We start from the raw sequence: 23996 nt of genomic DNA on the forward strand, positions 1-23996 counted from the left end.
GTTCGTGAGCTTCAGCCAAACCACTGACTTTGCAAAGCACAGCTGGGCTCAAAGCAGGACAAACACCTGTTCTTGAGATCTTACAAAGCCAGAACTGTCCCATACTGTGTAACTTCCCAAATAAGACCTAACTATCCCCATTTCCTCCTCTTCCTACTCATACTTGAATAATATTCTCTCTGTTAATAAGCACAGGGAAATAAACATCTGGACTGTCTCATCAAAATGAGGTAGGTTGCTCTTACGCACTCTTGTCTGGCCTTCTGAATGTACACCCCACCCCAACCTCCTCTGAGGTTTTATCTGCCAGGCTGAGGAGAGCCACTGACTCACAGTACCTTTGAAAGTCTAGCAAAAAATTCTCCTCATATCTTGCAGTTTGCCCAGATCAACCCATTTAAGTTTCGTCATAGCCTTTGTACATTAATAAATAAAAAAAAAAGAAATAGCCATGGCAAGTTTTTCCCTTCACTTTCTGCAGACACATAGTTTCCTGCTTCATCCCAGCTCCATCTGATGAAAATTAAATCTTGGGTTTGAAAACCATCACCCTTTGGAGATGACCCGTAGAATCTCTAGCCAGCATGAACTAGAAACGCAACACCTGGACCACAGACACAGGAAAACTCTGCTGCACCTTTGGCCAGGTCATTCGTTTTCTACTTGACATCTTGTGATGGGCAAAAAGCACTGCACCTACACATACAGTCCCTACTGGGATTCAATGGCAAGGGAATTCCATCTTGGGTCACGGGGAACCTGCATTTCACTCCTCTGGGCTGTGATTTACTCCACAATGTTTTCCAGCATCAGTGCTGGGAACAGCTTGGTCTTGCCTTCAGACTACTCTTCCTTGTGCTCTCCATTCCCCATCTCTGTAACTAGTTTTCCCATCTACGAAATCAAGGTAATGTTCCAAAACTGCTTTGTAGCCGGCACTGAGCCCTCTGAAAGAGAAATCCCAGACATTTTTATTCCGTAGGACACAATGGTTCAAAACTTGTTGGTCCACAACTTTATAAGGATTATAAAAGGTTTAATGAAATTTGGACAACAGTCTATCGGTAAGGCCGTAGCCACTGCTCCTGGATTCCCTCTCTGATGAGGTACACAACATAAAACGCCCAGTTTGAATGGGACTGCTTTGCAAATTTATCACTGTTTCTTAGTGTTTCTTAATCACTGTTTCCCAATTTGAATGGGAAATGGTTTGCAAATTCGTCACTGTTTCTTAATGAGGGGAAAAGAGAAAATAATCTGCATGCGTGTCCACGGTTGCCTTTTGCAGGGAGAGCTTGGTGGTGGCTGCCAAGATCTGGGATGGATGCTGCACACACCAACCACAGGAACAAGGCAGCCCCAGGTAATGCTGGGAAAGATTGCTCTGCTGTATTTATTTTTCAGACAAAAACCTGACCTGGAAAACATCAACACTTGCAGCATGAGGAGAAATTTTTCTTTTCTTTTAGGGAATGACATGCAATCCTCTGAAGCTGAAATTGAAATTTCACGCTCCCGAGAGCTTGGGACATCTTTTAGGCATCAAACCAGTGCTCGTCTCCAGTCCCTCCAGAGATGAGTAATGAGGACAAATGCTTTTTTTTTGGAATTAGCATGAGGACAAAATGACACTGAGACGTGTTTTTAAATAACAAATTGGATCTTTTTGCTATTGTTGTTGTTAGGTTCAGTTACGGGGTGGGGGACCTGATGGGTGAACCATCCTCCTGTTGATCTGGTAAATGCATCATCTAAATACAATCTGCTCCAGCAAACAGGCGAGCCCAGGAGATGAAGGAAACCACATTAAAAACATGATGAAAGTTGCCTTGAGGCTCCTTATGTCACACTTGGGCTTTGGGAGGTTGTGTTGTTTTTTTTTTTAATTTCTTCCTTTTTTCTTGCATTAATAAACCAAAACCTAACATTCTTCATTGTGCTGTTAGAGGCTGAGAAGATCCTTCACCTTCTTCCTCCAAACACACACAGACATACGTGCACACATAGAATCATAGAATCACCAGGTTGGAAAAGACCCACTGGATCATCGAGTCCAACCATTCCCATCAAACACTAAACCATGTCAATCAGCTCCTCATCCACCTGTCCCTTAAACACCTCCAGGAAAGGCAACTCAACCACCTCCCTGGGCAGCCTGTTCCAGTGCCCAATGACCCTTTCCGTCAAAAATTTTTTCCTAATGTCCAGCCTAAACCTCCCCTGGTGGAGCTTGAGGCCATTCCCTCTTGTCCTGTCCCCCGTCACTTGGGAGAAGAGGCCAGCACCCTCCTCTCCACAACCTCCTTTCAGGTAGTTGTAGAGAGCAATGAGGTCTCCCCTCAGCCTCCTCTTCTCCAGCCTAAACACCCCCAGCTCTCTCAGCCGTTCCTCATAAGGCCTATTCTCCAGCCCCCTCACCAGCTTTGTTGCTCTTCTCTGGACTCGCTCCAGAGCCTCAACATCCTTCTTGTGGTGAGGGGCCCAGAACTGAACACAGGATTCGAGGAGCGGTCTCACCAGTGCCAAGTACAGAGGGAGAATAACCTCCCTGGACCTGCTGGTCATGCCATTTCTGATCCAAGCCAAGATGCCATTGGCCTTCTTGGTCACCTGGGCCACTGCTGGCTCATAGAATCATAGAATCATAGAATCACCAGTTTGGAAGAGATCCACAGGATCATCGAGTCCAACCATTCCCACCAATCTCTAAACCGTGCCCCTCAGTACCTCATCCACCCGCACCTTAAACACCTCCAGGGAAGGCGAGTCAACCACCTCCCTGGGCAGACCGTTCCATTGCCTAATGACCCTTTCATGTTCCCATGCTTGCATGCTATGGGTCACTGTAGCCTCCTGCACAAGCCATAAGCCAAGGGTACATTAAAGGCTCACAGACAAAAGGAATTATGGGTTATTTGGGCCTTTCAGCAGCTGACCTACCTCATTCGGTGGAGTCCAAGTGAATTTCATGGGAAGTTGTCAGCTAAATGCTAGTCTGGGCCACAGCAGACAACCAGGATCCCTTGGTATTTCCCAGTGGCTTCTCCAAGGTGGGACAAGCACCACAGAGAGGGAAAGGTCAGTGCCAGGTGAGGACCCTTTGCGCCCCAAAAGTAGGAGCCATGGCCCATGATGCTGGTGAGGGGAGAGAAAGAGGCAAAAACTGTGTTATTTCTACCCTGTTGTGAACTCCCTTCAGCAACAACAGAGCTGAATAAAACTCACACAGGGTTTGTTTTGGGTTAGCTCTCTCCCACCCCCGAACTGATTTATGGTGCTATTGTTCTGTACTCTGACCTAACACACCAAATGCTTTGAGCTTTGCAGCTCCCTCCCTGCTCCTTCCATCATGCAGGTGTAACTGCTGTAAAAGTGAGGGAGAGAAGGCAGAGAGAGGAAGGAAACAGAAGAGAAAACAAGGGGGAAAAAAGTTGAGGCTGCACACATCTGCTTTCTGACTAATTCAGGGTATGGCACACCCGTATGGGTCCCTTTTTATTGCTAACATTCCTTATAAGTTAGCAACATTTTTTCACCATCCCCCCTTTTCCTCCATACTTCAGATGTCCCAGAGGAATGTTTAAATTATTATGGAATCCCAGAGGAGTTTGCCGCTTCCCTTTTTAATTTGTTCCATGCTAGTTGCTGTTTTTTAAAGCAGTGCCCGGCTTATGCTTTTCTAAAGGCAACCGAGGGCTCCTTGTTCCGGCTCTGGCACAGAATTAGTTATAACTTTGTTCCCCAAATCCCTACGGGTTTATAGCTTGGCTGTAATAATTTACTTCATGCTGAAATTTGTGATTACCTGCTCTGATTTTTGAGCTTTCTTTTAAATAGAAATGCTAAAAATACTGACTTAAGCCAATCAAAAAAGGCATTATTGGCTACTTTTCACTTGGCCGGCTTTCACAGGCGAGTTGCAATCCTCTAAGGCCAACAAAATGCCTGGTGTTATCTAGCCCTCGGCACAGACTTAGGTCTTTGCAGAGTGAGACAGAAAAAAAAATCAATGTGTGCTAAAAAGGAGAAGGCAGGAACTGGATTTTGACCTTTATGGTCCAGTGACAGTGGGCAATTGATGTTGCTGAAGCACTTTATGGGGTTTGCTGTTTTTAACCTCATCAGCCCTCTTTGTCCTCTGACCACCACTCCAAGGAACAGGAGCAATGGCAGATGGCATGAAATAGGCACAAGGTTATGTAGGAAGTACATAGCAGGGGACTTAAATTTATTCTTAAAACCAGGACTTCAGCTGCTGGACATCCTGATTTTATTTTTTTTTCCTACAACACAAGCATAGCACAGTGTGGTTCTGCCTGGCTCTGGTCCCCCTGTAATGCTTTTGTCTGCAGGGAAACCATCACATCAGCTTTATGAATGTCCCTTAGCAACAGTTGCTTCCAAATCAAAGGCAGAAAAGCCTCAGACCCAGAGCAGCCACAAGATAACTGCACTAGTGAATGAAATTTAAAACACTTTAAAAAAAAGTTTTCTCTAAATATGGCATGAAGACAGATAAAAGGTGTCTGAAGAGATAGGAAAGTTGTTGCAAAGAGTTAGCAAGGGTGATGCATCTTGAAACATTTCTTGTTAATTAAGTGTAGGTAAGTAAATACTGGCCACACATGTCCTTAATAGAGCCAGCTAACTCTCCTAACCCCAATGGTTTGTCAAATCAAGAATTGCTTCTTTGTGTAAGAGATTTGTTGTTCATTAAGAAAACAAATTTCAATGAAAATGAAAATGCTATGTTTTTGTTGGTGAACACCACTTTCCAGCCAGCTCAGCATCCAAATGCCTTTGAGAATTAGTGAAGGAAGTTTCTATGTTACCAATGAGACAGAGACTTTTTGGGAATTACAGTCAGGGAAATGGTGACATAGTTCTGATCTTTCAAGCCAAGAAAGAGGGTTCTGTTACAGCTCTAAGAAATCTCCTGTGGAATAAGACTGAGCATGGGAAAACCTGCAAACAGATCAAACACAACTGCACTTTGGAAAATGGTTGATCTAACAGAGCTTGTCCATGTCGGTGCTATGCTTGACAGTACAAAGGCAGAGCCTTCCCAAATAGGCAAGAGGGAGATGTATTTCAAGCTCCTTTTATGTCAAGTATCATGTTGCTTAGGACTTAGCCCACTAAGATACTAAACCCTAAATTGCCAATATATGAAGCCCCAGATGCTGCCTGGAACCACTGAGTTCCTCACCACCTGACTCAGCAGTTCCTTGTATCGGCTGGTTTGGTTTTCAGTGCGCATGGAATTTCCTCACAAAAGCCAAGTGGGTCCCAGGAGCTCACCCAAATATTCCTGGAAAGGCTCATTCCTTCAGGCACACCCAGAGCATGAGGAGTTTACACCACACCAGACTCATGGTCCCACAGAGGAAAAAGCATATGATAACAGAGGAAGACCAGGGGCATGAACCAATTTGAGTGAGGAACCAGAGGTGATACAAGGACATGAGAGCTGCAAGGTGCTGCAAGAGCCATACAAGGTATCATAAACTACAACGTTGCCCTTAGTTGCCCAGTACTATGGGCTTTCTCTTCCTACCTATTGCCATTTCTGGCATGGTTTGGACCTGCCTTCCCCCAGGGAAGAAGGGCAAATATCCTTCTGTTGTGATGGGTCTTCCCAGGGGCCTCCTGGGAGGGCTTAAAGAAGCTTCATTACTGCTTTGACACAAAGCATCGACAAAACAACATCTCTTCTCTGGGGTCTGCCAGCTTCTTTTGACGCAGTGGAAAAAAATAGGTGTTTCCCTGCCGAAACATCTGACTTTGGTTGGATGCTCATCCCAGAATCCCTGGTTCTCTGGTACTTCAGATAGGCCCAGTATCCCACTACATACCTCTTGAATATTTGTGCTGTTTGTCCTGTAGACCCAGTTATTCAGGGAAACAGCTGCTTTGGACAGGTTTTTCAGAATAGAGCAGTTCTGTGCTTTCTGCCCAGATGATTAAAACTACTCTTACTTCATGAGCTCTAGAAAGACTGGCAAAGGGAGGGTCCTGAGACTAGTCCTAGAACTTGATAATCCCCTCTGTGATGAAAAGCAATTGCTGCTTTTCCACTGCCGAGTGGATAGTTAGGGGACTGGTAACTCCTTTTTACTGGCTCAGAGAGGGAGTTCAATGGTATCTTGAGCTGGGTGAAACATTTCCCTTGCCACTCACACACAGGCACCACTTACCAGCTTTCGCATCTCATTACTCATCTTGGTGTCAGGCTTTGGATTAAAAACAGTTTAATCAAATCCGCTCCATTAGTTTGGCTTTGTGGGAACAGGGGGTTGGTGGGGTTTTCTTAAATTTTTTCTTATTTTGTATATTTTTTTCTTAATTTCATTGCAATTGCATTGTTCTACTCCTGTGCTGCTTTGAAGCACTGTTCACTGGTACCCGAAATCAAAGGTAAAACTTAGGGGCAGGCAATCCTCAGGAAATGAGCATCCACCGACTCTCCTGTGAACTGAGACAGCTGAAACTATATGCCTTTATGGGGAAAATTAATTTTATGTATAATTCTCCCTTCCATTTCTATGTGTGGTATCCATGCTGTTTCAATTTCTCTGTGACAAAATGTATTATTGATAGGAACCAGACCTGTGGCTGCTTTAGTACTTAGATATCTAAATACTTGCCTGCAAGTACCATCTATCACTAAAGTGAAAAACCATGTCACTTGCAATGTCCTCTGGGAAGGGGAAAACCACAATTCTTTCAAGATTTGCCAGTTACTTTACAAGTTAAGCCTGTCAGTTTAACACTAAATCTTAGACTTAAAATGGTAAAATGAAAAAGAAAGGAGAAAAAAAAAGGTCCTTGTTTCAAAGCTGGAAAATTGAGTTTGTCTGAGATGTTTTATGATTGTGTTTGGGACTCGTGATGATTGATTCATGGGTTTGGGAACCGTGTGTGCTGACAGCTTGGAGCATCCTGCCTTCCCTTTGCAAGCATGGATTAGCTCTACTCTAAACAGGCTGAAATAAAGGGACAGATGAGTAAACAACAGTGCTTTCTGGCTCACCATCACCTTCCACCTGCAAGCCCTGAGCTTTCCAAGCAGCCATCAGCCAGTTCCACCAGAGAGGTGAGGGCTTCCCTACCCTCTCCACAGTCAGGTGCACAGATGTCCGGAGCTGCCCACAACCACCTCAACCTTAAAATCCCACTTCATAGAACCATAGAATCACCAGGTTGGAAGAGACCCACCCAATCATCGAGTCCAACCATTCCTATCAATCACTAAACTGTGCCCCTCAATGCCTTGTCCATCCATCCCTTAAACACCTCCAGGGAAGGTGACTCAACCCCCTCCCTGGGCAGCCTGTTCCAGTGCCTTAATGACCCTTCCTGTGAAAAATTTCTTCCTAATGTTTAGCCTAAACCTTCAGATCAGAAATGTGCATCCCTTCTTGGACAGGGCATGATAACGCTGCAGGAGACGGGTAGGAACAAAGCATTTCATCATGTAAAAACTGGAGCAAAACAGATAAAGAAAAAACAGATAAAGCATCTGGCTGCTGAAGAGAGTCAGAGCACCTCTATCACAACACCTGGGGATTTTAAGCTTCCTGGGTGTGCACAGGGCACAGAGCAGTTGTTGCTCCTGCAGCTTAGCTGTGATTTCATCTGGTTGCTTTGCAATCAGGAGTTTTGAGTGGAATGAACTTAGTAGGACCCTTTTCTCATCCTTTTGTCTGTCCCAGCAGGACCTGGGCAGTGAGAGGCAGAAGGAGGAAGAATCAAGCAGCAGAGTCATCTGTGGCACTGGCCCGCAAGGAATGGGTTGTGACTGTCTGCCCCTCGCAGCCAGTTCTTATCACTACATCTGCATTTTAACCTCTCGTTGCAGCAGTGGGGGCAGTACTAGGCACTTTACAAACATCTGGAAAATAACCACACTGTAAATTTGCTGGACACAAACTCATCACTTCGGCTCTTCCCTTCTGGTTATCCCATGGTGAACTAGCGGCTGGCCTCGCCCCCCCCCATGCTGGGCACATTTAGGACCATATACCACAGAACTGCGATCACTTGGTGGGGACAGAGCTTCACTGATGCCATTGGAGCAGTGACCAGTCACCATGGGAAGAAGCGTGCTCAGCATTTCTTTGTCCTTTTCCTTTGCAAACACATTATCACGCCTGTCTTAAAAGCAGCTCTGCAGCCAGAGTTGCCATCAGCAGACCACGCTGACAGACAGGCTTAAGGACCTGTTCAGATCTACTGCAAATCCTGCAAATCCACATGAACTGCATCCCTTGAGGATGGTGTTCTCAAAATGCTTCACCATCGCCTAAATGCTCTCTGTGAGCTCAGCAAACCTGGGATCGTTCATGCCAGGTATCTGCTGGAGAGATCCTGGCATGCTGAAGAAGACAACCAAGCTGGGGAAAGGAAAAGAATATATTTACCCCTATCAGGAAGGAGACCACAGGATCTGAAGGGAGAGGGTAAAAATTTCTCATTTACAGTATTTAATGAGAAACATCTTTTTTCCTCTCACCCTGCCCTCAAGACAGTTTTCACAGAAATAAGAGTTTTCTATTTCCTTTTTGTGGGTTTACTGAAGAGCAGAGAAGTCCATCTTTCCATCAATAAAACAGTAAATCCCCTTTAAGTCTGGTAAAACAAAAATAAAAACAAGAAGAGTGAAAGAAAAGAAGGCATTATTTCTGGGGAAGATCTAATACCAATTTAGCTGCAGTTTCTAGTAGAGAATTAATCCTACTTCTTTTACTACTACTAGGGCCTAATTGTAATTAGACAATTAATTGTATCTTGGCACGCTTTGCAAAGCAAAGAAAGCAGCATCCTGTGCTGGCCACTGGGTGCAATCATCTGCTCTTTTGATATGCATGTCTATTTTTCCTTTCATCTTTATCTATGCTAGGAAGTAGAAGCTGCTGTGATTCTACCACACCTGACAGCTTCACTGCCCAGACAGCTTTACAGCCTGTTGAATTGTTCAGGCTCCTGGGACTGAACTGGCAGTGCTGCAGGGAGCTGTGGCTGAGGCTGCCTGAAGCAGATACAGCCTCAAGAGCTCTTATTTCTTCTGCCACCCCTTTTGTCTTGCTGCCACGTTCAGCAGGTGTGGCTCTTCCTTTTGTAGCAGATCCTTTTGAAAACACATCAAAAAGCTTCATTAGGCACAAGAAAAGGGATATTTGCCTAGGCTATATTCGTTTCCTAATTGCCACATATAATCTTTTGTCACTAACAAACAGAAGTGGCCATACGGGGCTGTATTTGTAAAAGCTTGATTGATCTGAATCAAGTTTCAGATTCATAGCCAGATGAAACTCTTCTGCTTGTGCTTGACCACAGGTTGATTTCAGGGGAGCAAAATGAGTGGCAGCCCATAGCACGTGTGAACAGCATCCTCCCTTCTGTGTAATTTTCACTCAGCAAGTGACTGCTTGACTAGGGCATGAGGGAGGAGTGCTGGGAGGCTGAGCTGAGAGTGAACTCCCACCATCCCTCGAAAGAAGCTGATGCTGGTCCAAGGTGGGACCCAGCACAGGTTCCAGCACATCCCCGGGGAGGTTCTTAGGGGCTCCAAGCAGCCTGCACCCAAGCTTTCCCTTCATTCACCATCCTCCTTCCCTTTGCCCCAAATTACCCGTGCAAACACCAGTGACTAAAAGTGGAAGATTTCCCCCTAAACATCTATTTTTTGCTTAATTACCTTTCCTGGTCTCTGTGGGACTGGTTCACCTCCCAAGTTTTTCATGCTGCAGAGGTTCAGCAATGCCCTGGCTGCTCCTCCATGCACTCCTTACAGAGTGGCTTTGTGTCAGTCCATCCCTCCCTGTGCTGGGAGCACATGTTCAGACTGAAGGGGTTGATTTCTGGGCTGTGGTTTAGCTTTCTAATGATGCGTGAATGCTGGGGGCAGTTTGTGGTTTTAGTTTTAAAAATAGATGTTCTGTTTCCTTGGATTTCTGCTGGTGTGAGGTTTAGCACATTCATTACTCTCAGGACTGAAAAAAAAAAGAGGAAAATAATAATCAAACAGTCCATGATTTTTCTTAATAGCATCCAGGGGATGGAAAGCAATTTCCTACCGCCCCCCACCCAATCCTGCAAAACAACAATGATGCAAAACATGAGGGCTGAGTGAGCAAAATCATAGCATTTCCAGAGCAATACCAGTAGCAAATTTTACAGCCCTATGGCTAAAGAGGCACTGAAAAAATGCCTGGGACCTTCTGAACCATCGAAAATGTAGATGTATTCAAGAAGACCATTACAAGAACAGTGTTACCAGCTTCACTCTGAAGTGAATCTCATGCAGGACACCAATTCTCATGTAATCCTGCATATATTTCACATGGTTAGGATGCTTCCGTATCTCAAAAGGGTTCACCACACACTTTTAAAGTTAAGATTGTGCTTCAATCCTCCCTAAACAGGATAAAGATATAATTCAGAATGATCGGGGATGCAAATGCAAACTGAAGTGAACCTGATTCTTCACTGATTTTAATACAATATAGATCAATATAGGCAAGAAAAAACAACATAGGTCTTGCAGTAATTCTGCAAGAGCAAAGACAATATTCTGCATCAGCATATCAGCAATTAGCACAACACAACAGCGTTTCTGCCTGTGATATAAGGGGAAGTCAGGAGACAGAATAAAACTTTCACCATTAGGAGGAGAACTATTTTTTTATCATGTCTAAAATAACACAGTTTATAGACATGGGTAAGGATTAATATGTAATGGTTGGTTTATTTTTGCCTTAAGGAATCAGAAGTGCAAAGAATACCTTTGAGCTCCTCCCTAGTACCCTTCCCTTTGTCTTGTGATGTAGAGAGGTTTTATCTCATCTGGACACTGCAGCCAGACAGGACGCTGAAACTCTTCTGCACCAAAGTGGCTTTTGTTACGTGGGGTTCAGAAATGCTAAACCAACTCCTCCAAGAGCCGCCTTAGCTGGTTTAGATGCTCTGAAATCTTACTGCATCAGAAGCACTGAGCTGCTGCTGAGCTGGCTAAGTGTTCGCATATTTCTGAGAAAAAAGGCTCTGTTCCTAGTACATGGTGGCTTAGTATCAGATTCCTGCTTCCATAAACCTCATGGGTTTGCTGGGCACTGAGTCACACCTTGCTGAATGAGAGAAGGGCTCACTGTCCCTCTTCCTCACTGACTGAGGACAGCAGTCAGGAATCATAGAATCACCAGGTTGGAAGAGACCCACCAGATCATCGAGTCCAACCATTCCTATCAAATCACTAACCCATGCCCCTCAGCACCTCATCCACCCGTCCCTTAAACACCTCTAGGGAAGGAGACTCAAACACCTCCCTGGGCAGCCTGTTCCAGTGCCCAATGACTCTTTCTGTGAAAAATTTTTTCCTAATGTCCAGCCTGAACCTCCCCTGGCGCAGCTTGAGGCCATTCCCTCTCGTCCTGTCCCCTGTAACCTGGGAGAAGAGGCCAGCACCCTCCTCTCCACAACCTCCTTTCAGGTAGTTGTAGAGAGCAATGAGGTCTCCCCTCAGCCTCCTCCTCCTGCTGTTGATCAGCCTTGCCCCACTAATTAACTGCAGCTAAGGTCAAGTGGTTTTGGAAAATATGAAGATCATCGAGCCAGCTCTCTGAGCAGGCAGTGAGCCACCACCATATGAAAACCACAAACAAATCAAAGCAAACAACGTGCAGCCCTCTGACCAGGAGCTGGAGTTACTTCTGTGAAGAAATTTGGAGTCTTATTGAAATGGAGATATTCAGATCACTATGAGGAGGTGGCTGGGGAGCAATTGGATCACACTTTCTGATAGTGTCACATTGTTCCCTGCATGATTTGGGTTACCCTGCCCCCACCACTTGGCATCATGTCTGCTAGCTTCCTATGACCTCGGTGGCCTCTCAGATGGAGGTTTGATGCAGATCAGCAGATCTATCGCCCTCTCTGAAGCCCTCTGCAGTTGTGGGAGCCACATTTGAGTTTTCAGTAAGCAATGTGGCACAAAATATAGAGAAACACACAAGAAGCAAGCCTTTCCTGGGGCATCCAAAGCATCTGCAGTGCCTCAGAAAGAATATCTTGGGTCAAAGTCCTGGAGCTGTGCGGGCACAGACGGATTCTCAGGGATGCCAAGGGACTGACAAGGTCCCTTCCTGCCACTCCTTCTTGGACACTTCTGCTAGAAAGAGGATGGGGGCAGAAAGCACACAGAGTCTTTCTCTGCACTACAAGGTCAAAGCTGCAGGGTCATAATCAGAGCTGTAATCTTAATTACCTATGATGAGTGCTGGGGCAGAAACAACGCAATAAACTTGAATTGCTCTTTCTATCCTCAGTAAAACTGTCAGGATAGTCCTGCCTGCCCAGCTTTGCCTTCCCTCCTCCTGCCTGACCACATCCAGCTTCATCCCCAGACCTACACATCACGGGCAGCCAAGATGCAGAGTGAGGGGCTCCGGCTTGGGGCATCTGATGGCAGCAGGATTTTACCCAGCCTGTTGTGTGACAGAGGGCAGGGAAGCTACGTGTGGACTGCAACTCAGGCTGCGTCATTCCTCAAGACACCGCAATCTTCCTGATTGCATGACTTCATCCCAGCGCTGAAATCTTCACAATTTATGGGGATTTTCATGCAGCTGGCTCTTGTACAGGGTTTCCTTTCTTCTATATATATTTCACATTTTACATGACTTTTTGCATATTTTTTTTAAATGAGTGTCTCCCTTTCTTCTAATGCAATACTTTATTTTCTCGCAACGTGTCCAAGTTGTTGTAGGCAAAATGGTTCTCTCTGGAACAAAGGGGAAAAAATGCTGTACACATCACACGACAGTCAAAGTCTCTGCAGCTTGTCTGGGAACATCCCTTTGCCAGAGACCAAGCAGGCTTTTCAGATATGCTCAGTGGGCCCACAGATCATAATGGCAACACACAAACAGAGGCTCAATAGCAATGCAACGAGGGGCTTGTAGTATGAGTCGGGCTGCATTGCTGTTGCATTTTCTCAGTCTTCACCTGGTGGGAGTTTGGCATCTCACACACTATCAATGCAAATAGATTCTCGTGCCTGGTTGAGCTCTAGCACTATTGGCTAGAGCTGGGGGAAAAAGTGGACTTGTAGCCTGACACTGCACAGTGACTCTTCAGAAACACCCTCTTTGCACATTTCTGCCAGTTAAAGGAGTAAGTTAAGCATCAAGCTGCCTAGTCTTGTCAAATAATTGTGGCTGCAAGGCCACTGAAAAGGGAAATTCAGGTGCAAAACGAATCAGAAAAGGTACTTCAAGCATTGGCTGTAGCTGTGCAATGACTGTGGAGAGAGTGATTTTGGGTTCAGAACCCCTGAATTCAGAACTTAATTCCAGCCTAAAGCTCCAAGTCTCCATTCATCATTTGTAAGGAAAAGAGGAAAATGCCCAGAGGTGTGCAGTGATGATAAAGGTGAACACATACATGTCCTGGGATACATTTACTTACTATTCCTACAGCAGTTCCCAGCATGGGTTTTGCTTGCTTGCTTACATGGTCATTTACAACTTCCATGCCGTAGTGTTTAAGAACAGAAAATCTGCTGAAGGCAGGAACTGTGGCCTTCTGTGCAATATTAAGCACCTTTTTTTTTTTTTTAATTTTTTCATCCTGGAGAATATCTTGCCAACCATGGTATCTGAATCTGAATCTTGCTTTCAATCCTGAGCCTACCAGCCTGTCCTGAGTATTGAGTACAGCATCCCTAAGGACCACATCTGATCATTATGCCACTGAATGCAGCAGGAGATGGAAGAAATCTGTGCAAACATACCCATAAAGGAAGATATCAGTGCATTTCTGAATGTCAGCTCTAGAATCTTCCTTAACCACTCCACCTGTTTCTACTGACAGGTCTATTCTGGGCCATCAAACACTGCACAGCAGTTACCATTTGCAAGTGCTAGGTCTGCTGTTCTCAGATAAGGTATTAAACTATTTTTTGTTAAGAATTGATGAGCTTTAATTTTACTGAGCTATAAAGCCACCTAATTGAATAGCTCTCCACATGGATGAGATTAGCTTGTCAAGTAGGAACCGTTTCTGTTAGCTGAGTGGGAGATTTGCATGGATAGTTCTCATTACGGCTAATGCAAGTCATATGTGGCATGAGAGCGCACTTCAGAAGAGCTGGATTAAAAAGCATGTGCAGCAAAAAAGAAGTGGGATACTTGGGTAAATACTGGGATTGGATGACCTTAGGTTAAATAAAGCTTTTCTGACAGATGTCCCACAGCTTCTAGGATATGGGTGAGGAACTCAACAGTACAACAAACATTTAATGTGCTCCTTGCACTTCCCTTCTCCATAAATGTCCTGGTCAACAGATAACCATTATGTGCCACCTGTAGTTCATGATATCTGGAAACTTAGCTCATGGTGGCAGAAGGTGTACAAACACATAAATTGATTCCTGCCCTAGGGTGTTCATGGTCCAAGATGTGAAAGAAAAATGGAGGGGAAAAGGTGGCAGAAACAACGATGTCCAGCAAAACCCCAACAAGTAACGAACACAGGTATCATCTTTACTGGTATCATGCCAAGGACCTATTTTAAGGAGAAAATTTGGAGAGGGACAGTAAGTTTGATCACTGCACGGCTACCCATCAGTGTGAGGAAATTCTGAAATGTCCTTATTCCCTTCCACAAATTTAGACGGGGTTGAACTAGTGACTACTAGCTTTTCATCCCAGATTTCCAAGTTTCCGCTGGTCCCATCACAAGGACAGCTGCTACCAGGCATCTGTCAGGTTCAAAAACATACCCAGACTTGCATGCAACATCTGTATACAGCTTTGGTGTGCCTAGGGCACTCTAGCGTAACAGCCTAAAATGGGCACTATTCTCAAAGACCCACTTGTCCACGGTATCAGATCTAAATGCAGGCAAGACCACGAATCACAAACATGCTGAGCTGCACCTTCTCCTCCTCAACACAGATGAAGAAAACCAGCACGTAGCAGCAGGAAAATCTGAGGGAAGCCCCAGCTCTGATGAGGACCAGTGTTATTTGGAGCTGTCCAGATGCAGAGCAAGAATACACTGAAGGTGCAAAGAGCTTCGATTTAAGATAAGAGACAAAGTTTTTCCATTTGTTCTTAGGGAGCAAAAGCAGACACGTTAGGAGTAGGATTTTGGGAAGGACCCAGCTACGGGAATCTAACAAGGAGAGGTTTAGAAAATTCTTGACTTGACTGCAGTCACACAAGAGGGCAGGAGCAAAGCAAACACTTGCTTTCCTACTTCCTCACACCTCTTTGACTGTTGTATTTTCCTCGTGAGGAGCCTACCTACCAGTGTGTGCACAAAGTCAAGTAGGGGTGACACACATGGCCCTCCTTTTGCCACTGTTCTGATTCTCAATTTCGCCTTTGCAGAGGTACAGGAAGCTAAAATCAAACCCACAGACTTCCTATATCCTTCATTTGACTTGGTCTCTGACCCATGAAAAGAGAAATGTTGTCTTTCTCATGACTCCTTGGTCAATCCCATCAAAACCTTGACAGATAACCCTGCCCTTCCCTTTCCCAGATGCTGCCTGTTGCTTTTTCCAGTGCCTTGGTTTACTCTCAGCCACAGCACTTGAAAATATGATCAAAGCTGAACAACCTCTACTGTTTCCTCTCAAATACTTTTTCCAGTCACCTCCCTGGATCCTCTCTCAAGTCAGAACAAAAGGTAACTAAAATGACATCTGCTGCTGGCATATGCAAGTGCCCTAAACTGCAACCACTTCCAAAATGTTCTAGGTTAAAGCATTGCACATTAAACCATGTAAATGCATTGGAAATAACTTTTCAGCCCTAAAGTAAATATAACTTCTGAGGAAAAGGGAACTGCAGTCTGCCTATCACTGTAAACATTCACCCCTGGGCAGATGCAATTTTCCCCAGGGAGACCATGAAACAGAGCTGTGGTGGAAAACTGGCATGATGACAGTCAAATTAATTAGTGCTGTCCTAGAACAAATTCTTGGTAAATGCTGTAATGAGCCAACTAAGCATGTTGTCTACAGAGGAAACAATAAAAAAAGTTGCAAAACAGAGTCTCTTGCAAAATCCTTGCCTAAGAACTCCAAACCTGCAACAATCTTTGGCTCACACTACAAGAAAAGGTACCTCTGGCTTTATCTTCCACGCAACACTTCCCCCATTGCTAAGTATTTTAAAGCCTCATAGCAATATGCTTCATATGTCTCCCAGACTGACTGCAGGTTGGTGAGGACATGGAGAGGAGGCAGGGAAGTGAAGCAATTAGGTCAGCAGATGCCTAAATGCCATTTGCTGCATGTACCTCAACCACAGTAAAAGCAAGACTCCCTCTGACAGCTTCTCCAGCTGTTTACATCTAAGAGTTCCCCAGCGGAGAAACCAGGTGTCCTATCCAATGCACATATACATGCACTCTCAGTCACCACACTTCTGAAAACAGAGTATGAAACAAAACCAGGAGAGCAGGCTGCAGTCCATCAGGTGCTATCTACCTCATCACCTGGGGAAAATGGTTTCAGCACGTGGCACGGATATGAAGCTGACTGGTCCCAAGGTCTCACAGCTCAGAGCCTGCACTAAGTGCCTTCTCCCCACGCTTCTCCTTTCAACTGCCAAAAGAGAGATGTACCTGTTTTTTTTCACTTTAACATGCCTGAATGTATGCTGACAGTTGCTTCACTTGCTGTTGCCATTGGAAGGGACTGGCAGAGCTGGGGCTGCAAGGTGAGAATTGTACCACTTCCAGCAGGGAGTCAAACTGGAACCATATGGATGAAGCATGAGAAAAATAGGGGATAAGTTTCATGGCTGACCAAGTCTGACCCTTAGCCCCTGCTTTTATCTCTCACAGTCCTGCTCTGCTCCAAATCACCCTTCCAGCATCATTTTCCTTCTCCTTGCATGAAGTTGCTGTTCACTGTAACTCTTCCTATGTGTTTCTCTGATGACACTGACCCACCCATGTGTCCTTGCAGAGGTTGTGATCACTGGACAGACTGAAGAACTACAAGAAAGCAAGAAAAGCTCCTTCTGCAGTGCAAGACTAGTGGCTGTAATGTTTTCCTCCATTTTTGGCTTACCAAACCTTGAATGCAGCTAGGGAGCTGGTGGAGGAGGCAGCTGCTGCATGACAATATGCTACATTCCTGCAGCTCCTGCATTGATCTCTGTAGGAAGAGAGACCTGGACAGGGCAAGTTAAACCAAACAGAGGTCTTGTGGGCCTAAAACGCATTGAAGGACAATGATGAGCAAGCAGACGTGACTGTTGGTATGAGCACTAAAGTCTCCTGGTTCAATCCCAAAACTACAAGCCTGCAGCAATGTTGAAAACCAGCTCCTGGCACAGGATGTTCAGTGCTTATGACAATATCTAAAAAGCTTTTCCCCTCCAGATCAGCACGATAACGTTCTTGTTTCCCAAAATCCCAGGAGGCTAATCTAAGCCTCCAGAATCTGGCTGAGAAAGAAACATCTTCTCTGGAAGGAAACGCTAGAGGCATCTAGAATGGTTGTTTATCCAAACAGTCCTAAGGGACAGGAGTGTCCTTTCAGTAAAGACATCAAAGACTGTGCATATCACAGAGTCACCTCTTAAACAGATCCATTCTCCAGGGAATACAGTCTCCTTCGAAAATCAGAAGGCAGGAAGATGTGGAAGAACCCAAGGTAACAGCTGGAGTCAGAGCACCTCACAGTGCCCCATTTCATACTTCTATATGAAAATGAGGTGCGTGAAAGCACTTAATTTCATATTTTTAAGTGGGGTACTATTCTCATCATGCCTCTCTCATCTGTGTTTTTTTTTCCACCTGCCTTTTATTTTATTTCTGGCTCTTTATGGCCTCCCTTTCCAGCTGCTTACTATTATCACCTATGATTCTAATCCCTCCTTAACTGTTCACATAATCATCCCCTTATTTGGGAACTTGGATTCTCACCCTTCCATCCATGGGTTGTCATTGTATTTCCTGATCTCAATTCGTCCCAGGGCATCCAATAGTTTCCAGCATCCTCTAGCCCTCATTTGCTTTTGTCTTTCCTTCTTTGCCACAGCATAGGAATGAAGTAAATAATTCACACCTGAGCACGTGATTCAGGGCCTTTGCTCAGAGATGGCCTGCAGTTTGCATGACCAAAGGATCGTTTGAGTTTGCTGACTCTTGTCTCACATGTTACAGGTGGGTTACAGCAGCAGTTCTGCTTTAGTTGCCTTGTGTCTTCTTACCTCTTCAGGTTATGCAAATACATGGAGAGGCCCGAAACTCACTCCCGAATCATAGAATCACCAGGTTGGAAGAGACCCACCGGATTATCGAGTCCAACCGTTCCCATCAAACGCTAAACCATGTCCCTCAGTGCCACATCCACCCATCCCTTAAACACCTCCAGGGAAAGTGACTCAACCACCTCCCTGGGCAGCCTCTGCCAGTGCCCAATGAACAATAATAACTGAATAAAAATAACTTGGTGTGCAGGGTTTTGGCCGTGTCAGAGTGACCATGAATGAGGGTTAAGATTTTTGGTATTAAGAAGGAGCGCGCTGGCTCCATGCACCAAATCTTTCTTTCCCTGCTCCTTGTGGCCACGTCTGCCTGTGGCACCAGTCCTGCTGATGGCTGACTCACATGCTTTGGATAAACATCTGCGCTCACCCCATCAAATATCTTTTGTTCCAGCTTCACACAGGATCAAGACATTCACTTTGCTTCCTAGCTCAGTGAGAGTATTCTGAAGGACCACTTACATGTCCATGCTTTTAACCTTAACCCACCACGTCCTATTGTCACCGAGATCTCAAAGATATCAGTGGGCAAGGATCTCTACTATCTTCCTTTTTGGTTACAAATTTCCATTGTTGGCCTTTCATTTGGAAAATGTCATTGTTTCATAGCTCATAACCAAACAGACCGCTGTGGCAACCTCATGCTTCACACAATCCAGAGGACTTCCCTGGATCATGCATAATAATTCACACCTGACTGCTGCATACAACCTGGGAAGGCATCAGAGATACAACACCACAGATGCAAGCAGAGCACATTGGTTCATCATATGTGGTCTCTGAATGATGCTAGTAAATTATAGGCAAATGGAACTGCAGCACAGTGAAAAAACATCTAATGATATGTGAAGTGAAAATATTGCAGTGGATGTTTCCTATTGTGATTTAACAGACTCCTCAAAAAGACAAGACAGAAGAGTGAATGGTCCAGAATGCAGGGAGTCTTCTCTAGGTACCAACAGGGTAAGCAATCTTAAATTGTCTTGTACATGTGTCAAGAGCTCCTGAACAGATGCAAAGCAGCTCACCCAAAGCTACAGCTCAGCAAAACCACTATACTAATAAAGCACAAATGGAACAGAGAAAGTAACCAATCCCTAAGACACAACAGAGCTTCACTGATGGTTCCTGCAGCTGCTGCCCCTCTGGCTGGTAAGGAGCCACATCAGATGCATTTTAAAGCTTGCATTTTGTTGATGATGGCTACTCCCTGTAATTGCTTTCAAATCTGAAGTCAAGAGCTTCATCTTTCATTTGAGTAATACTCTTCCTCCTCTTTTCTGTCTCTATGGAAAGTTCATCTAGTGCTAAAGTGCACTAAGATGAATCTGGAAAAGAGCAAGTTATACAGCATCCCACATACAAATAAAGGAATTACACTGCAAGCCAGCAGCAGCACGAGAATTGTGAGAATAGGAATTACCTTCCTTGCTGTAGAATCAGTGGACAGTTTTTTTTCCTGAGGTAATACATCCCTGTGTCTTCACCTTCTGGATTAAACTCCCTCATATCCAAAATTGTCTCCCCAAAGAGCTGTTTACAGACTGGAATTGATTCAACACTTGCTTTTCTTCCAAGGAAAGTCTGTGTTCCATCTGTCTTTCTGTACCCTCTGTCTATTATTGTATCTTCAGCTGAGGGTGGAATCTTACTGCTGATATTCTAGAAAAGGATTAATCAAGGGGACCATTTTTAAATAACAGGTTAAGATAGACAGAAATCCTCCAATATGGCCTGAACTGGATCCCACCAGATTGCTTAAAAGGAAGCATGGTTAGATAAACACCAGCTGCCATGTAAATCATTGTTAGAGACCAAGACATTCCAAAATCAGGGAAATTGTTTTTCAGATATGATCTTAACTGGGAATCTCCAAACGTTTGAATTTTACAACGCGCAGATGTTTTCTTTAAGTGAGGAATTTCTATTCATCGTTTATGTTAACATTTTTGTATTATTAGGTCAACAACACAATTATTCCCTTCAGATCTAAACACAATGCAAGCTTGTATCGGTTTCAGCTGATCTTCTGGCAACTTGCTTTAATTGACCAATTTCTAAAGGAAATTCATGATTCATCTATCTGATTCACTCCCATGTCTAGTTCCTTGAGCTACTGGGATACATTTCATCTCTCAAGAAAGAGATGTGTCATTTCTCCTTTCAAAGGATATAAATCAGTGCAGCTTGTCAGGATCATATTGTCTACTGTAAATTACAATAATGCATACACACAGCTATGAAGATAGTTCAGTTCAGGTTTGTATTTTTTGAGGAATAGGTGGGGAACAGGCTATAAATCTTCTGGACTAACTCTAATCACAGCTTCTTTGAGAAGGATACTGGAAACTCAACATAAGAGGGGAAAACACACAGGAACATTTTGTTGGCAAAATTCTACCTCTACCTGGGGCTTGGAAATGAAGCACAGGTCAGAGCAGCTCCTGCGTTTGCTGAACCTTTTCTGTTATACAAGTCAGTCAGGTAAGCGGAGTCACTGTTCTCCTCCAGCATTCACAGAAATAATTCAAACTTGCCCTATAAAGAATGTTTTCTGTGCCATCTTCTCAGGAGAGCATCCCTACCACGGGCTGTGGTTAGCACCCAGTGCATGCATACTGGAGACTTAGCCAGGACCACAAGCCCAGATCAACTCCTCACCATCTTGGCACATCATCCAAAGTATTGTCCGGTGTTTTTCATGTTAAGCATCTCTACTAGGTGATTCAGAGCTTGGTTTTTCCAAAACATGGAGTTGATACTGTTTTAAATCCACTGCAGCAGGGTGCAGCAGGCATGATGCTGCTCATGGGGCAGTGGTGGAGCTCGATGTGGGTATTCACTTGAGCTAACTCCAGCCCTATCATAATTTAATTCTGCTTCTGGGTCAACACCTGGAAAACCTGTTTGTACTCCTTAAACCTGTGTACACCACAGGGAAATTAAAACAAGACCTTCCACTGCCAGCTTTAATTTCATGACATAATTTCTCAAATCTTCCCATCAAAGTCCACCGTGGACAGATAAAATCTGAAGTTTTTGCGGGAGGATGAAGGAGACTGAAGCCACCAAGAGAAACAGTCTCCTGCTCTTCATCTGGTTTGCTTTGCAGAATACATCCAAGTGTGGTGTGCATTGGAAAGGCAACAGGGTAGAGTAATAACAAAAATATTCTTTACATTGGCTGCCATTCTGCACAGCTACAGGAGAAACACCTGGATGTGTCCTGTGTTAGCAAAGTACGTTTTACTGAGGATTTATTATCTCCAGCAGTGTAAGAAAGGACCCAACTTGATTAAGATGCACAAAGGTTTGCAATCAAAGATCTACCCTGACACAAAAGCAACAAATTGGAAGATACGGAATAGAATTTTTTTTAGAGAGAAATAGGAGAGAGATAACAGGAATGACTATATTGCTGTGCAGCTGAGAAGCCTGAAAGGTGCCACAGGAGACTTATTCTGGGTTCGTGATGCTGCTATGCATGCCCTTGAGTTTTCCTCTGAGGAGCCACTCCAATGCAATCCATCACCTTGGTCCACGTGTGGATTTGGACTTTTGTGGCTCTGCTTCCTGTCTAACCCACACATACTTTCAGCACAGTACTGTAAACCGAGACCATGCAGATGTAGACCACGCTGATGTAGACCACTGAAGCCCAGAGTCCCAGTCTGCAGTTAAGACAGACCTCTGGAAACTACTGTTAATGACCTTAACCCTTGCTTGTAACCAGTGCCACACACCGTGAACAGGGAGACATGGACAGGTCTCACTGTTAACCTGAACCCAAAATTCAGCTGGAATTTCCCATCTAGCAACCTCATTTCCCAGTCCCCTGTGCCTTACAATCCAGGTTGTGCTCTGGCGGCTTGCTTATCTCAACCAAAACCTGCTCATGAGGTGCTGGTACTGCACTCTGGTGAAATAATATCTATACTACGAATTCCTAGACAGTCATTAGCGATCAAGATGTTAACTCCACCCTCTCTGAAAAAATATTTGGCTTTCTACCATACAGTAACACAGTTGGGGTCAGAGGAGAATGCACCTCTGGAGCAGCTGCTATGGGTGATACTGAGCAGTCAACAGTCATGCTTTTGGTTTCAGCAGAGGTCAGAGGCCACCACATTTCAAAGCTGCCTGCCGAAGTAAAACCACCACAGCAGAAAGCTGACAGAATTTGTTAAGTGCTCTAGGAGCAGAGATGATCATGGTAACCTCTCAGGTGTAGCCCCTTCAAGGTCCTACAACATCAGGATGACCTGTGCACTCTCACCTTGCACTACCCTGAGTTACCCCGCACACAAAACACAAACCATTGTGCCATCTGCCTTGCATGCATGCTTATATCATACAGTTTCAAAGAGCAGCATAGGTGGGAGAATTAGGTACTCAGAAGCTGGAAATGCCTGATCCAAGCTTATCTGGGCAGCTATAATTCAGCTCACTACGCAGTCTTTTAGGGAAATGCAGGGAGTCAGGTTACTAAAGGCTGTATCAAAACACATGTGTGAGATTACAGTGGCAACTATAAATCTGGCATTTCCTACCATTTGAATGCTTGACTTCACCTACAAAAATTTAAACAGTTTCCTAAGCTTCTTCTGGGTGGTGGGAGGAGAACTTAACAAATAAAAGCCACAGCGTGCTAGAAGCTCTTATCACCATCAACACATGAACTCCAGTTGGCCTCAATTTGGATACCTCATACTACTTGCTCTGTAGGACACAACTGTTGTTGCCCAGAGGAGGCAGGATGCTGTATTCATCTTGTTTGCTGTGGTCCATTCTGGGCAATGAACACCAGAGGAGACAGAGGCAGGTGCCTTCAACACTTCCAAACCCCCTATTTCTTAAACACAACATGACATCATACATTTTTTAGGGCAGAATCATGCCAGTCTGGAGATATGGTTTAGTTTTAGCTGGTCTGTGAGGAGCAGGGAGTTGAACTCCATGGTCTTTATGAATCCCTTCTAACTTGAGATATTCTGTGACTCTGTTTCCACAGGCTTTCAGAATCCTTTCAAGCGCTACAAAGCAGGGGAAGTAACTGGGAGGGTTTGAAGGAAATTAACTGATGCTGCATGCCTCTTATGGGATGAAGAGAGGATAGTACTCAAAGCCCAGTGTCATACCTCTGCTGTATAGACAAAACCTGCTTCAGTGAAAGGACTGAGAGGTGTGATCAGCTTTGACCCTCCCACCTTTCAACCTGGGAAGACACAGGTCTGAGTACTTTTATAAAGAGGCAGTCCAAGACCCAGCCCAAGCTTCTGCTGTGTCCTCGAGCAGCCTCTCAGTCTCTACATAGAGATCCAACATCGGCTGAGGTCACACGGGAAGAGGTCTCTACAGCTATTAGACATCTCCAACTGCCTCTCTTCTTTCTATGGAGACTAGGGTCCTTCACTTGCATCTGTTTGCAGCTACAGTCCCCCAGAGACAGATCTTATAATGCAGCACAAGCTACTCATGTCTACGAGGACTGTCCTGGTCATTGCTTCTAGGCAATGCCACCACTGGATAGCCCTCTCTTTGGGGCCATATTCCTGGCCTTAAACATAGGCTGATTTTCCCTATAATGACCTTTTAAGTACCTCCCATCTGCTTCAAAAGAGTACCAAACCTCTCCCACACGGCATTCAGCTTAAAGACTTTGACAGCTTGGAAATAAATCAAAATCCCATCTCCTTTTTTTTT

General features: G+C 44.7%; 1 long non-coding RNA gene across 2 annotated transcripts in view; it reads right to left on the reverse strand.

The window, feature by feature from the left end:
- Positions 1–23996, reverse strand: part of LOC138722933 (uncharacterized) — a 45890-nt gene that overhangs the window by 2916 nt on the left and 18978 nt on the right. The window contains exons 4-6 of one of the 2 annotated variants that reach the window (XR_011337774.1): positions 10266–10419; positions 9701–9995; positions 2941–3135 (exon numbers count right to left, since the gene is read on the reverse strand). This is a non-coding gene — a long non-coding RNA (uncharacterized lncRNA). The remainder of the gene's footprint in view (positions 1–2940; positions 3136–9700; positions 9996–10265; positions 10420–23996) is intronic. The other variant, XR_011337775.1, reaches the window with a different exon arrangement.

Source organism: Phaenicophaeus curvirostris, chromosome 7 (assembly GCF_032191515.1).
Source record: "Phaenicophaeus curvirostris isolate KB17595 chromosome 7, BPBGC_Pcur_1.0, whole genome shotgun sequence".
NCBI lineage: Eukaryota > Metazoa > Chordata > Aves > Cuculiformes > Cuculidae > Phaenicophaeus > Phaenicophaeus curvirostris.